The sequence below is a fragment of the Garra rufa genome, chromosome 5, assembly GCF_049309525.1.
Source record: "Garra rufa chromosome 5, GarRuf1.0, whole genome shotgun sequence".
Classification (NCBI taxonomy): domain Eukaryota; kingdom Metazoa; phylum Chordata; class Actinopteri; order Cypriniformes; family Cyprinidae; genus Garra; species Garra rufa.
This window is the reverse complement of record NC_133365.1, coordinates 45,418,457-45,432,227: the sequence shown is the minus strand read 5'-3', so window position 1 is coordinate 45,432,227 and position 13,771 is coordinate 45,418,457. Positions and strand designations below refer to the sequence as shown.

At 38.5% G+C, this 13,771-nt stretch overlaps 1 protein-coding gene across 1 annotated transcript in view; it reads right to left on the bottom strand.

Annotated features, from left to right (window-relative positions):
* galnt9 (polypeptide N-acetylgalactosaminyltransferase 9) overlaps positions 1-13,771 on the bottom strand; it is a 115,702-nt gene that overhangs the window by 19,656 nt on the left and 82,275 nt on the right. The gene's annotated exons all lie outside the window — the stretch shown is intronic.

Below are 13,771 nucleotides of genomic sequence, written 5' to 3'. Positions count from 1 at the left end.
TAAAAAGGACAAGAAGTCTGACATGTCCCACTGAAACTTCTTGTTTCAATAGGGATTACATTATACTGGAATGAAAATACACAGTTGTATATGGTATAATTTATCTTGTTAGTGTGCAAGGAGTATGTTTTACAAAGAAATATTATTTTAATCTTTCTGCTTCAAAATTTCATGTTTAATTTAGTGTGTCACTTACCATTTCCTTTTAACTATTTGTGTTAACCCAGGTAAAAAAAAAAAACTAGCCTAGGCTGGTTGGCTGGTTTTAGCTGGTCAGCCAGCTAAAACCAGCTACTTCCAGCCTAAACCAGCAAGCAATTTGTTTCAAAGGAAATCTTACACCATTTGTTGGTAAGTGTTTAAAGAGTCATTGTAATGCTTTATAGTGGCTTTTTGCTATCCTGCAATAACTTGTGTTTTTACACTTGCTTCTTAAAATAGAAGCCCTCTCTGCCACTAAATAAAAAATAAATACAGGCAATTGCAACTTTTTTTCACAATTCTGAGAATCTTTTCTTAGAATTGTGATATAAACTTACAATTGCGAGTTAAAAAGTCACAACTGTGAGACAGAAACTCACAATTCTGACTTTTTTTTCTTAGATCTCCAGGACATAAACTCGCAATTCTGACATTTTTCTCAGAACTCAGTGATACAAACTTACAATTCAGACTTTTTTTCACAGAATTGTGTGATATAAACTCGCAATTGAGTTATAAAGTTTATATATCATAACTGTAATAAACTGTCAGAACAGTTAGTTTATATCTTGCAATTGTAAGATACTGTATAAACTCGCAATTCTAACTTTTTTCTAAAATTGCATGATATAAACTCCTAATTCTGACATTTTTTCTCAGAAGACTGAGATATAAACTCACAAATCTGACTTTTTTCTCAGATGTCCGTGATATAAACTCACAATTCAGAGTTATTAAGTCCGAATTTGTGAGATATAAACTCACAATTCTGAGAAAAAAAGGTCACAATTGCAAGTTTAATAAAGTCAGAATTGTGACTTAAAATTTCGCAATTGTGACTTTTTTTCTCAGAATTGCGAGTTTATATCTTGCAATTTTGACTTTAGAACACACAACTGCAAGCAAAGTCAGAACTGTTAGATATTAACACACAATTCTGAGAAAATATAAGTATTTTTTCCTCTTAAAATTGGATATTAACTTGCAACCAATTCTTAAAATAAGTCATAACTAGGAGTTTGTAGATATGAAAAAAGTCAGAATTGTCAGATAAAAAGTCACAATCACTTATTTTTATTTATTATTCAGTGGTAGAAACAGCCTTCCTTATCTGAATGACTGTATATCACAGAACAAATCTGCATGCATTGCGACAAAATATATTCTGAAAGACGATATAAGCCCATAATTGCATATATGTAGGATGTCCTCTATAAAAATAGTCTCTGTTACTGTTTATATTTGACCTTCTTTGCGTAAAAGCAGAGTGATTTTTTTTTTATGATTCAAGGGACGGTAGGTCAGTATCATGCAGGTCACGTTCCTGCACGTCTTCCTGCAGGTTTCGTTCATAACATTAGTAAAACAAATCATACTCTCTCCGGACTCAGGAGCCGTGTTGATGAAATGATGATTGTTGAAGAGCACCGACAGAAACACATTTACCTCACGCTGAGAGGGAGGGATTGTCATTACTGAGTTCCACTTTTTTTTACAGCCGTAATTAAGCGGTCTGGAGAAGAGGCATCAAGGTCGAAAAACACATGTCGAACAAGATGGTGGCAGTACAAATGTAAGCCAGGAACACGATCTACAAGATTTTGCTGTGGGAGACAAAATTTCCTTTCATTATTAGGCAATAGTGTGAAAACCAATCAGTACTGTCCAGCCCTTAGATGAATATTGTACAGTGTGTCATAAAAGATGTAGCAGAATCTGCCTTAACTTTTATTTAAGATGTCAATGGGGTCATATCAAACAATTTAACAAGCAACAATGAAAAGGTAAGTGTATAAATGACTAATAATATACAAAATGCTAATGCAATGCCAGTTTTTTTATATTAAGATGCTTTATTAAATGTTTACCTTAATGAGGCATTTTTTTCAAACTATATAAAACACTAAGTAGTTACTTTGTCAATTATTTTAGTGCAAAAACTTGAAAAATTCATTAAATAGTTGCACTATATTTGTTCTTGTTGACAAACCATCTGCAATCTAGATTAATCAGTCGTCTACACAACCTGCCTTGGCTAGATCCGGTCTTCAAGACCAAAATTTTGAGCAAAATCGTCTCAGCACAGATTTTGTGCGATTGCAGTTACACAATTTGCATAATTCCTTCAGCGAACTGGGTGCTAATACAATGCAAATAGTGCATGCAAATTAATGGTGCTATCAGTGGGCGCAATTCATTTACTCCTCCCTCTTACTCTTAATCAGCCATGTTTGGCCAGGGTTAGACTGATGTATTTTCATTTGTTTTTAAAAAGTTACATCATCTCATCCTCTGAGACACATCCCGACCCTCCGAGAAAATTCTGCTCCTCCTCTCTTGCTCCCTGAGCATTATATTCTCTGTCTCACTCTCTTTCCCATTCTTCCTGTGACAGGGAACAGACAAAGCTTTGCCATCTATTATTTTAATCACGTTAATTATACCAGACGGTTTTATGTGATGTACGGTTCAGATCAAGCACTGGCTAATTTAATTGGACCCTCTTGCCAGCCTGTGCTCTCTGAGTCATATTTCAATGATCAGCCGCTATTGATGATCATTACACTGATAAAAATAGCAATAAAAGGCCATGACTTAATGCTGTCAAACTAGCAGATAGATAAAAGTGCCATGGTAATTCATAGTGAGATTTTAAAAAAGCTACTAAAAATGATTTTGACATCATGTCTCGTTACCGCTTATTACGTTTTACCTGTAAAAATGCTGCATGGATCTTACAAACATTACACCTTAAACTTTTACAAACATTAACCATAGTCATACTTTCTGCCAAAAAATGCGTCATCCGTTGGCAATATGGGCGCCACCGAAGGTAAACAATGCCACTGAACCGAACGAAAAACACACATTTCGCTGATAATTGCTGTTGAAAACGGTCAATTATTGTCATGTTTTGGGCTGTACTAATTGGTCAGACCAGGAAAAACATTTGGAGTACTATAGACTGCCAAAAGTTATAACAAATCAACGAGAAGAGTGCAAAAAACTGTCTAAGGAACTAAATGCATTAGGATTTCTAGGATTTCCAGGGAAAGAATCTTGACAACATTTGTATTTGTTCTTATCATTTCCTGCCAGGTAGGTGAAATATTAGGCTAATATCTTAATTAATACTGCTTGTATGCATCTTTACCATCTATTAACTTTAGTGTGTCAAAATATTGTGTCCTTTCCTGCTTACTAAGTCCTTCTCTAAATGAATTAGCAGCTTCCACACGTTTTGTCCATAGTTTAAACAGCATGAATTAGCAGAACAACGTATTCAGTAGTACATTAACGGTGCAATCCTGTTGTTTACATCTGAGAAACGCCATTATGGTCGCGCATCCGGGTAACTGACCAAACCGTGATGCAAGAGCAAACCCTCTAAAGCTAGTGACGAAGTAACACTAAGTTGCTTCACTGAAAACTTATTGTATGACTGTATTAAAAGCTCACTGTATTATGTAGAGTATTATGAGAGAGAGATGGACTTATGCATCTGATACAGCATTCATTCTTTAACTTAATCTCATATTCACAATAATACAATAATTTGAATGCCCGCTGAGGAAAGCGATATCTTCGTCATATTATCCTTTCATCAGATTTCTGATGACAGCGCTGCTCAGTGCATTTGTTGGCTGTGTCTTACAAGGTTGTTAAAAGTAAAATAACTTATTTGTTTACAACCCTGTTTCAATTTCACTCAATTCAATTCAATTTTAACTCACTCATAAAAACTGTCTCTAAATGGCTAATGGCTGAATAATGTAACTAAAATCATCATCACGAACACACACATGCACCATTTCCTAATACTAAATACTATTAATAAATACTACCATTATTTATATAAAATATAGATTTTTTTTGCTCTCAGGCAAAACTATTTGCTCTGGAACAAAGAATAGATTAATGACAATTTTCAAATAGACGTTATCTTTATTACCCGCATATTTGAAGTCTAAACAAGTACATTCTCCCCTAAAAAACTCTTAAAACTACATTCAGTGACACAAACTGTATTAATTATAGAATTCTAATGGATTTGGGCGTGTGCCATGACACTTGCTGTGAGAAATACCACAAACAGAGTGATACAAATGGTAAACTGGTTGGAGCATTGTTATCACTTGAATATCACACTCTGGAAAAGGCTCTCTGGTCCCATGTTCGAATCCCAACTCGAGGACCTTTCCTGATCCCGCCTCCTATCTCTCTCCCACTTCGCTTCCTTTCATTACTGATCCATTCTATCACAAAAAAAGCCAAAAATAAATCTTAAAAAAAAAAAAAAAAAAAAAAAAACTGAAACTAAAGTAAAAATGAATCAAAGCTACATATAAACAATTACAACTAACTAAAGCACATAGTTTATACTAGGATAGGCAGGATAAATCTGGTTGGATGTGTCCAGCCTTGGCTATTGAACTATGAAAAAGAAACCTTGAGCCTGAAAGCATCTGTCCACTGTGAGCAACTCGTATAGGATAATCAACTTTTCCATTGTGCCCTTTGGGGACATTCTAAAAATCATTTTAAGATTTCCAATTACATATTCATTTTCCCTTCCAGGACTCACAACCAGGATGAGATGCATGGATTGCATTTCTGCCAGTGTGCTTTACTAAATGAATTATAATTTTCCCTTCAGCCGTCACTAACTGTGTTTGCAGAGGATCTTTAAACTGTTTGGATTGAGTTGCATGGTAATACAGTAGTTTTTGCAAAGACATGAAGAAGATAAAAATGACATAAGGAAATGGAATCGGAGGATGACACATACTTATGATAATGTCGAAGCATACAAACACTGGCATTCAAATATGACTTAATGAGCAATCTTTTGAGGTAAATGAAGGTTTATATTGAGAAATACACAGTAAATGTTTTTTCCTTTACAAATGACATGTCTACATGTAATTCTAAATCACTAGTAGGAAGGTTGCATGCTGTGGAGTTCTTGGAGCATAGCAGGAAAAATAATCTTCTCACGCAGAGCATGTGATGATATATAATGCAGTGATGTTTGAAGGTTAATGTTAAGTTTAAGCTCAGGGACGTTAGATCTCATAAATCAAGGTTTGGCTCTAAACTGTCAAATGCAAGCACGCTAAGGCCCAATTCTCTGTAATGGGTTGCTAACTTTCAGACAGCAAGGACCACCTGATATGAAGAGCTCCTTCATAAAATATAAAGACAGCTGTAGAATTGTATGTATAAATACCTATGCTCTGAGAGGAAAAAAAATATTATTACAAAGAGAACAATGCCAATGCCTCTAGGAACTTTTTTGCAAGATGAAATACGTACAACCATGTACGTTTCATGACATATTCGATGTTTTGCATCCACTGGATGGGGCTAAAAGAATGTTCTTTTTTCCCCCTGGAACAGATGAACGCACATATGGTACATTTTATGTGATGTTGGTTTTGTATGTGTCACCGCAGTTCTGACTTGAAATGTCCATTGAGTGGTGCTATAAGTCTAATGCTCCGTGACGTTTTAAAATAAGTACTATCTGCACTACACCTAAACCTACCTGATAGCATGAACAAAAGCGAATGTGACGTCAAAAAGTAATTGCAAGCATGCCATTTTAGATTTCTCATCTTTCAGCTCTTTCATTGTGAATCATGTTTTTGACAGGATTCGTACCCAAGGATTCTGCATCCAATTCCAAATTCAGTGCAAGCTGAGCTATTGAGCAAGCTGTTAAGTCTGGAAAGTGAAACATATGGAGCTGTAATCACAACTGTGTACAAAAATTATTACAAGTGTTGTTTTACCGCCTCTAGTGTTTATTTCTGTTGGAAACTGCAATGATATGTACTTATTGGTATGTATTTCATGTTTTGCGAAAAGAGGTATGTTTTCATCAATAATAGCAGGTACAAACTCAAAAAGTATTTACGTTGCAAAGTAGAATAGATGATCACTTTTTTTGTCACAAAACTTTACATTGATGTTATTTCTTACAGTTATCATCAAGAGAATGAAATGATTGTCATTAATCTCACAGTTTTTTAAGGTTCTTCATAAAGCACAATAAAAATTATATCAAATTTGTTAAATGTGTTAAATGGTAAAATATTGCCTTATACATAAAAATTACCAATTGGTGCGCTGTAGCTAAAATTATCATCAGCTTTCTCAGCCTTTCTGGTTGAGCTTTCTATTGATCAAAAAATAAAAATTATCAACATTGACAATAACAAGAAATATTATTTGGGTGACAAATCAGCATATTAGAATGATTTTTGAAGTATCACGTGACACTAAAGACTGCAGTAATGATGCTGAAAATTCATCTTTGCATCACAGGAATAAATTACATTTTAAAATATATTCAAATAGAACACAGTTATTTTAAAATCTAATAATATTTTACAATATTACTGGATTTACTGTATTTTTGATTACATAAATGCAGCCATGGTAAGCATAAGAGACTTTAAAATTACTAAATACCAAATCTTACCAAATATTACCAACACGAACATCTTGAAGGTTCCTTTATTGCCTCCTTGAGTACTAAAGTTTGTTACTGCTATAGTAAAGTCTTCCTGGAATATAAAAATATAGTCTACAGTATATCTATAAATATTTTCTATATCTGTACATTCGCAGTGTATATGATTAATATATCATGATATTTTATAGCCAAATCTCTGTAGTAGATCAACAGTGGAATCGGTTCTAAAAGAAAACGTTTAAAATTCAGCTCATGCCGTCTTTTCTTTACTTTACAAGCACTTACTTCAAATTGTGACGTTCTTGACATTTGCTCTTTCCCTTTAATATGTGTTTGATAAGCTGTAGTCTCTTTCCCCCCGGCGCCAGCTGCAAGAGTAGTCAGGCCGTCCCAGCTGAGAGCGCCAAGCCGAGAGAAAGCCACCATGAAAAGAAGAACAGCCATCCACTCCTTCCATTTTAACAAATTGTCAAAACTTGGTGCCTCAACTGAAGCACAAAATTACTAGCACTCTCAGTGAATGTGTACAATGATGGGTAGGTACAGTAACAGCGAGGAGATGTACCAGCACACACACACATAGACACGTAGACACATCGCATCCCTGGAGAACAGTCCACTGAAACAGCATGATCTGTGGGATGTATCAAAAACCTCATATGAGCCATAACGGAGCCAAGCTCCGGCCCCCCAGAGCGCCAGCATCTCTCATCTCCTCTCTCTTCACTAAACACAGAACAGGAGCGGTAAAATGAGTTCGTTCCAGATCTGCAGGGTGAGCTAAGCCTAATGGAAATTATAAAACTCAATTTTGGCTCAGAGGAGAAAATAAATATAGATAGTACAGTGAGGGAAATAATGGAACAAACATCTCCTTAGCTTAGGTTTTTATGAGACTTCTGTGGCGTATTAATAATTCTGTCAGCTGTCAAGCAATATCTTCATTATATGACTTTAGGTTTTTTGGGGGGGCATTTTTCATATATATATATATATATATATATATATATATATATATATATATATATATATATACTGTATATATATATATATATTTATATATGGTTCAAAGACAAAAAAGGGTTTAAGCATAAAAACAATTAGTGTAATACTGCTATAAATTGTTGTTTTTCCAAAAAAATATTAAAAAGTTTTCTGTTTAATTTAATTGCATTTTTGTTTTTGTTTTTTTGAGCAAAAAATACATGTCATACATTTTTCTCTAACAGAACAGTTATCTTACAGAAGACACCAAAATGTCATTCAGTGTAACAATCTTTTCAGGCATATTTACAACAAAAATCAATTTATGATATTAAAAGACAGATTACTTTCACAATTGTAATTCTACATTTTTTAAATTTGCCACTATCCTTGTGTTACATGTCACCTGATGTTTCATGTCTTTTGCCTTTGTTTTGCACTGTTTGTGATTTGGTTTCTCCCTCTGCCTTCCCCCGTCTGTTTGTGATCATTTGGTTTAGTCCTTGGTTAATCATTATCTGTATCACCTGTGCAGTGTTGCCAGACGTACGATAATTATCGTATTTGTACCATAATTTTGACCTCTGTACGATGTACGATCAATAATACCACAATGTACGATAATTTCAGAATTTTGTGACACCATGGTCGTTTTAATTATAGAGCTTCTATTCTCAAAGATCTAGCTGTGTGGATCCTACGTCTACCTGCATGATTGTGAGGAGACGTGAACGTGGCGTTACGCATGTCTTTCATCCGTTCTTGCGTCTTCTCAACCAATATCATCGTGGAGAATGGCTCTCTCTCACGAGCACAAGTTAACGTTCCTGTCGCACTTAGGTCAGTTTTTTCAAAACTGAGATTGTTAGTTTAACAATAAAGTATAGAAAATGAGTGCTGAAAAGGATAGATAGTTGTAACATCTAGATTAATAGCTGTATTTTGAACGTTTGACTCGGGTAAGATAGTTTAGCATGAGTGCTGAAAAGGATAAATAGCTGTAACATCTAGATAAATATCTTTATTTTGAACGTTTGACTCAAATACGATAATTTTCTCCCATATACGATAATTTTGAGCTTCTGGTACGATACTTGGACATTTCCAATCTGGCAACACTGCACCTGTGTTTCATGATTAGTTCCCCTTTATAAGTCTGTCTTTGAGTTTAGTCCTTTGTCGGTCATTGAATGTAGCACGTGTGTGGCAATCTCCTGTCTTTCCTTTAAAGATCACCATTAAAAGTATTTATTATTTGAGTTTTGGCTTCCGTCTCCTCAAACCAGCACCAGTCCGTAACAGAATGACCGACCAAAACCGTAGTGCTAAGGAACGGCTGTGGAGCTTGAGGCAGAGCGGTCGGGAGTTGGAGCGGTATGTAGAGGATTTCATTGAGCTTTACCATCAGGTGAGCTGGCCCGACGTCTCTTTCGGCTTTGTGTTTCTGTTGGGGTTGGACGAAGAAACTATTCGTTGCGATCTCTCTGTTTATGATTTCCCGTTTGTCGAATTGGTCAATATCATTCTCTATTTGAACGGCTCTAATTTCGAGATACAACAAATAGAGCAGGGCTATTCAATTGGCGGCCCGCCAATCATCTTCGTCCGGCCCGAGGGAGCAGCAGGTGGCTTGAATGGTTTTTGCACTAATTAGTTTGTCCACTAGGCTGCGGGCCAGCCAAAAAAGAAAAGCTAGAGAGCCAAGAACAACAACAATCTACCGGAGATCGCAATAGACGGCAGATTTGACAAGCACTTGTAGGGCTCCAGACTGCGACCAAATGGTCGCATTTTTTCTGCCGGTGCGACTAAATTTTGTGAGCGGCCGCAATGGCGCGACCACCGCGTTATTCAACTCATACGCGCTGCTATTTCTGTTTCATATGAGAAACATTAAACGGCAAACGAAGCGAAAGAGAAACCAAAGCGCGGCACGTTTGAGCTGCGCAGCGCGTACCGTTTATCAGCTCGGATCCGCAACGCAAAAACACTTGTCCAAGCTCAGAACAGCCTCGGGAACCAAAGTTGATTTCGCGACACTGTTACTGCACAGTGCTGCGAGATCCAGTGAAAAGTGTTTGATTTCGCCCAGAATGAATTAAGGTTGCTGAAAGATCAGTGAGAATCATTTGAATGATGAATCAGAATTCTGTTATTAACAGCGCTGATGTAAGTCAAACAACCAGAAGTCACACCAACTTAAGCAAAGTCGAATGTTATTACAGTATTAATTTCAGGGTTTGTACAAACTTTTGAGAGAGAAATTCAAGCACTTTTCAATGACTTTCAAGCATTTTGCAAAACCATTTTAAGCACTTTAAAGCTCTTATGATCCAATTTGAATGTTATTTTGATGGACAAAATATACTTTGTGGTAAACAAACACTAATGTAAAATTAAATACATAAAATGACGATTATAACCAGTATATGGCAATAAAAATCTGTATATTTTATGCATATACAATTTATAGTTTAGGTAAAGATTGTTTTAAAATCACCTAAATTAAAAGCTGTTATATATTTCAGAGCCTATTAAATGTTGGGCTTTCAATTCTACTGTAATGTTGAAATGGACATAATTAATATGTAAAACTGAGAGAAAATTCATTTAATAGAGACACCAGTAGCAATATTGATATCAATACTTCATTAAAAATAGGCTACTTGGTAAAAAGATGCTATTAAACACATTTAAAAATGCTTTAAAAAGGTTCATTGTGAAATTATGACAGTAAAATATATAAATATGCGATTATTCATGATTAATTACAAAAAAATGTGTGATTTTATTTTTTTTTATTGATTGACAGACAGCACCTTAACATTTTATAGATGTTGGTGTTGGTAATATTCATTTTAGTGAATATGCATTTCAATGTAATTGTATAGGCCCCCTAGAAAAAGATCGGGACGGCCCCCATCCCCTAGGCCCGCTTCAAATTTCCAGTTCGATAATCCGGCCCTCAAATGGATCTAATTGAATAGCCCTGAAATAGAGAATGGCAGTCCGATGCAATGTCCAACCCCCTCAGAAACACGTCACATCGCACCAGCTCACCCAACGCCAAGAACCTCAACCCAAAAAGGCTGCAACACCCAAATCCACACGCAAGACGGCGACAAAGCCCAAGTCTGCACGCGAGATGAACTCTGTTCCTGTTTTCCCGGCCAAGATGGCCGATGTTCCTGATTTCCCGGCTGAGATGGCCACAGTTCCTGCTCTTCCTGTCAAGATGGCCACAGTTTCTGATTTCCCGGTCAAGATGGCCACAGTTTCTGATTTCCCGGTCAAGATGGCCACAGTTCCTGATCTTCCTGTCAAGATGGCCACAGTTTCTGATTTCCCGGTCAAGATGGCCACAGTTCCTGATTTCCCGGCCGAGATGGCCGCAGTTCCTGATTTCCCTGTCAAGATGGCCACAGTTCCTAATTTCCCGGTCAAGATGGCCGCTGTTCCTGAGTTCCTGACCGAAATGGCCCCTGTTCCTGATTTCCCGGCCAAGATGGCCTCCATTCCTGAGTTCCCGGCCGAGATGGCCGCAGTTCCTGATTTCCCTGTCAAGATGGCCACAGATCCTGATTTCCCGGCCGAGATGGCCGCAGTTCCTGATTTCCCTGTCAAGATGACCACAGTTCCTAATTCCCCGGCCAAGATGGCCGATGTTCCTGATTTCCCGGCTGAGATGGCCACAGTTCCTGCTCTTCCTGTCAAGATGGCCACAGTTTCTGATTTCCCGGTCAAGATGGCCACAGTTCCTGATTTCCCGGCCGAGATGGCCGCAGTTCCTGATTTCCCTGTCAAGATGGCCACAGTTCCTAATTTCCCGGTCAAGATGGCCGCTGTTCCTGAGTTCCTGACCGAAATGGCCCCTGTTCCTGATTTCCCGGCCGAGATGGCCGTCGTTTCTGATTTTCCCGGCCAAGATGGTCGACGTTCCTGATTTCCCGGCCAAGTGGGCCTTCGTTTCTGAGTTCCCGGTCGAAAAGGATGCAATGGACCTGATGGATATGGCTCTTCCTATGGAGTTTGCAGCCCCTATCCTATCACCAGAACGTCCTCCAGAGCCCGCTCCTCAAGAGCGCCGTCCAGAGCCCGCTCCTCAAGAGCGCCGTCCAGAGCCCGCTCCTCAAGAGCGCCGTCCAGAGCCCGCTCCTCAAGAGCGCCGTCCAGAGCCCGCTCATCAAGAGCGCCGTCCAGAGCCCGCTCATCAAGAGCGCCGTCCAGAGCCTCGTCTGGTCCCATCCAGTCTTCCAGAGCCTCCGCTGGTCCAGCCCAGCCTTCCAGAGCCTCCGCTGGTTACGCCCAGCCTTCCAGAGCCTCCGCTGGTTACGCCCAGCCTTCCAGAGCCTCCGCTGGTCCAGCCCAGCCTTCCAGAGCCTCCGCTGGTCCAGTCCAGCCTTCCAAAGCGTCCTCCGAGGTCCGCTCCTCCAGAGCTGCCTCCAGAGCCCACTCTGCCAGAAGGTCCTTCAAAGCCCCTGAATTTCCCAAAGAAAATTTGGGGGGGGGGGGGGGGGCTACATACCCCTAGCCAACGTGGCCGGGCCGAGGACTGAGGCCGAGGCCAAGGCCACGGGGGCTGCCCAGCCATGGCTCCTTGAACTATCTGTCCGGCCATGGCCTCCTGACCCACCATGGCCATATGAATTGTCTGCTCGGCCATGGCCTCCTGACCCACCATGGCCATATGAACTGTCTGCTCGGCCATGGCCTCCTGACCCACCATGGCCATATGAACTGTATGCTCGGCCATGGCCTCCTGACCCACCATGGCCATATGAACTGTATGCTCGGCCATGGCTTCCTGACCCGCCATGGCTCCTTGAACTGTCTGTCCGGCCATGGCCCCCTGACCCGCCATGGCCTTATGAACTGTCTGTCTGGCCATGGCCTTATGAACTGTCTGTCCGGCCATGGCCTCCTGACCCGCCATGGCCACGTGAACTATTGGCCAGGCCATGGACTCCTGATTTCCCTGACCCGCCATGGCTCCCTGATCCGCCCTGGAGGCCTTCCCAAACCAGTAAGGTCCTGTCCTGTAACGGCCTCCAGGGTGCCCGCCCTCCCTCCCCGGTGTTTCCGTCACGGCGCGAGGAGCGCCTACCGGGAGGGGGAGGTAATGTTACCTGACTTCATGTCTTTTGCCTTTGTTTTGCACTGTTTGTGATTTGGTTTCTCCCTCTGTCTTCCCCCGTCTGTTTGTGATCATTAGGTTTAGTTTTTATGTATAATCATTTTACTGTGCAAATTAATTTTAAAATTAATTTTAAAATCAATTTTTCAAATCATCTTAAATGTTCTTAAATTCTGTTTTTATTGTTGTTAGTGTGATAACCATTACTACTGTTTTAATTAATTTTTAAATTCATTTAAAATGTTCTTCTGTTTGTGTGATTATTATTTTAAATTTTTATGACTATGATTTTTATGCTTTTGTGATTTTTAACTCCTCTTATGTACAGCACTTTGAATTACCATTGTGTATGAAATGTGCTATATAAATAAACTTGCCTTGCCTTGCCTTAGTCCTTGGTTAGTCATTAACTGTATCACCTGTGTTTCATGATTAGTTCCCCTTTATAAGTCTGTCTTTGAGTTTAGTCCTTTGTCGGTCATTGAATGTGAATGTAGCACGTGTGTGGCAATCTCCTGTCTTTCCTTTGAAGATCACGATTAAAAGTATTTATTATTTGAGTTTTGGCTTCGGTCTCGTCAAACCAGCACCAGTCCGTAACTCCTAGGTTTGAATTTTTACATAAATATTATGTTACACTGAATGACAATATAACATTATTTCAAAACAAATTTTGACATTTTATTCTCCAAAAACTTATTTGAAACCTTAAAAGTAGACACTTTACTTACATTTAATGTGCTTTTCATTGAAATAAAATCACTTTTGTAAATTTATTTTGATGTGGACATCTTAACATCTTTGACCCATATAACTTTTAATAAATAGCTTTTAAATATTGTACGTTTCATGATTTCAATTAATTAGACATGTTTTTTGATTAATAAATTTGTCAAATTATGAGAAACTAAATTTGGGAAAAATAAAATGGATTTCATAGAGCCATATAATTAATACACCTATAAGTGCTT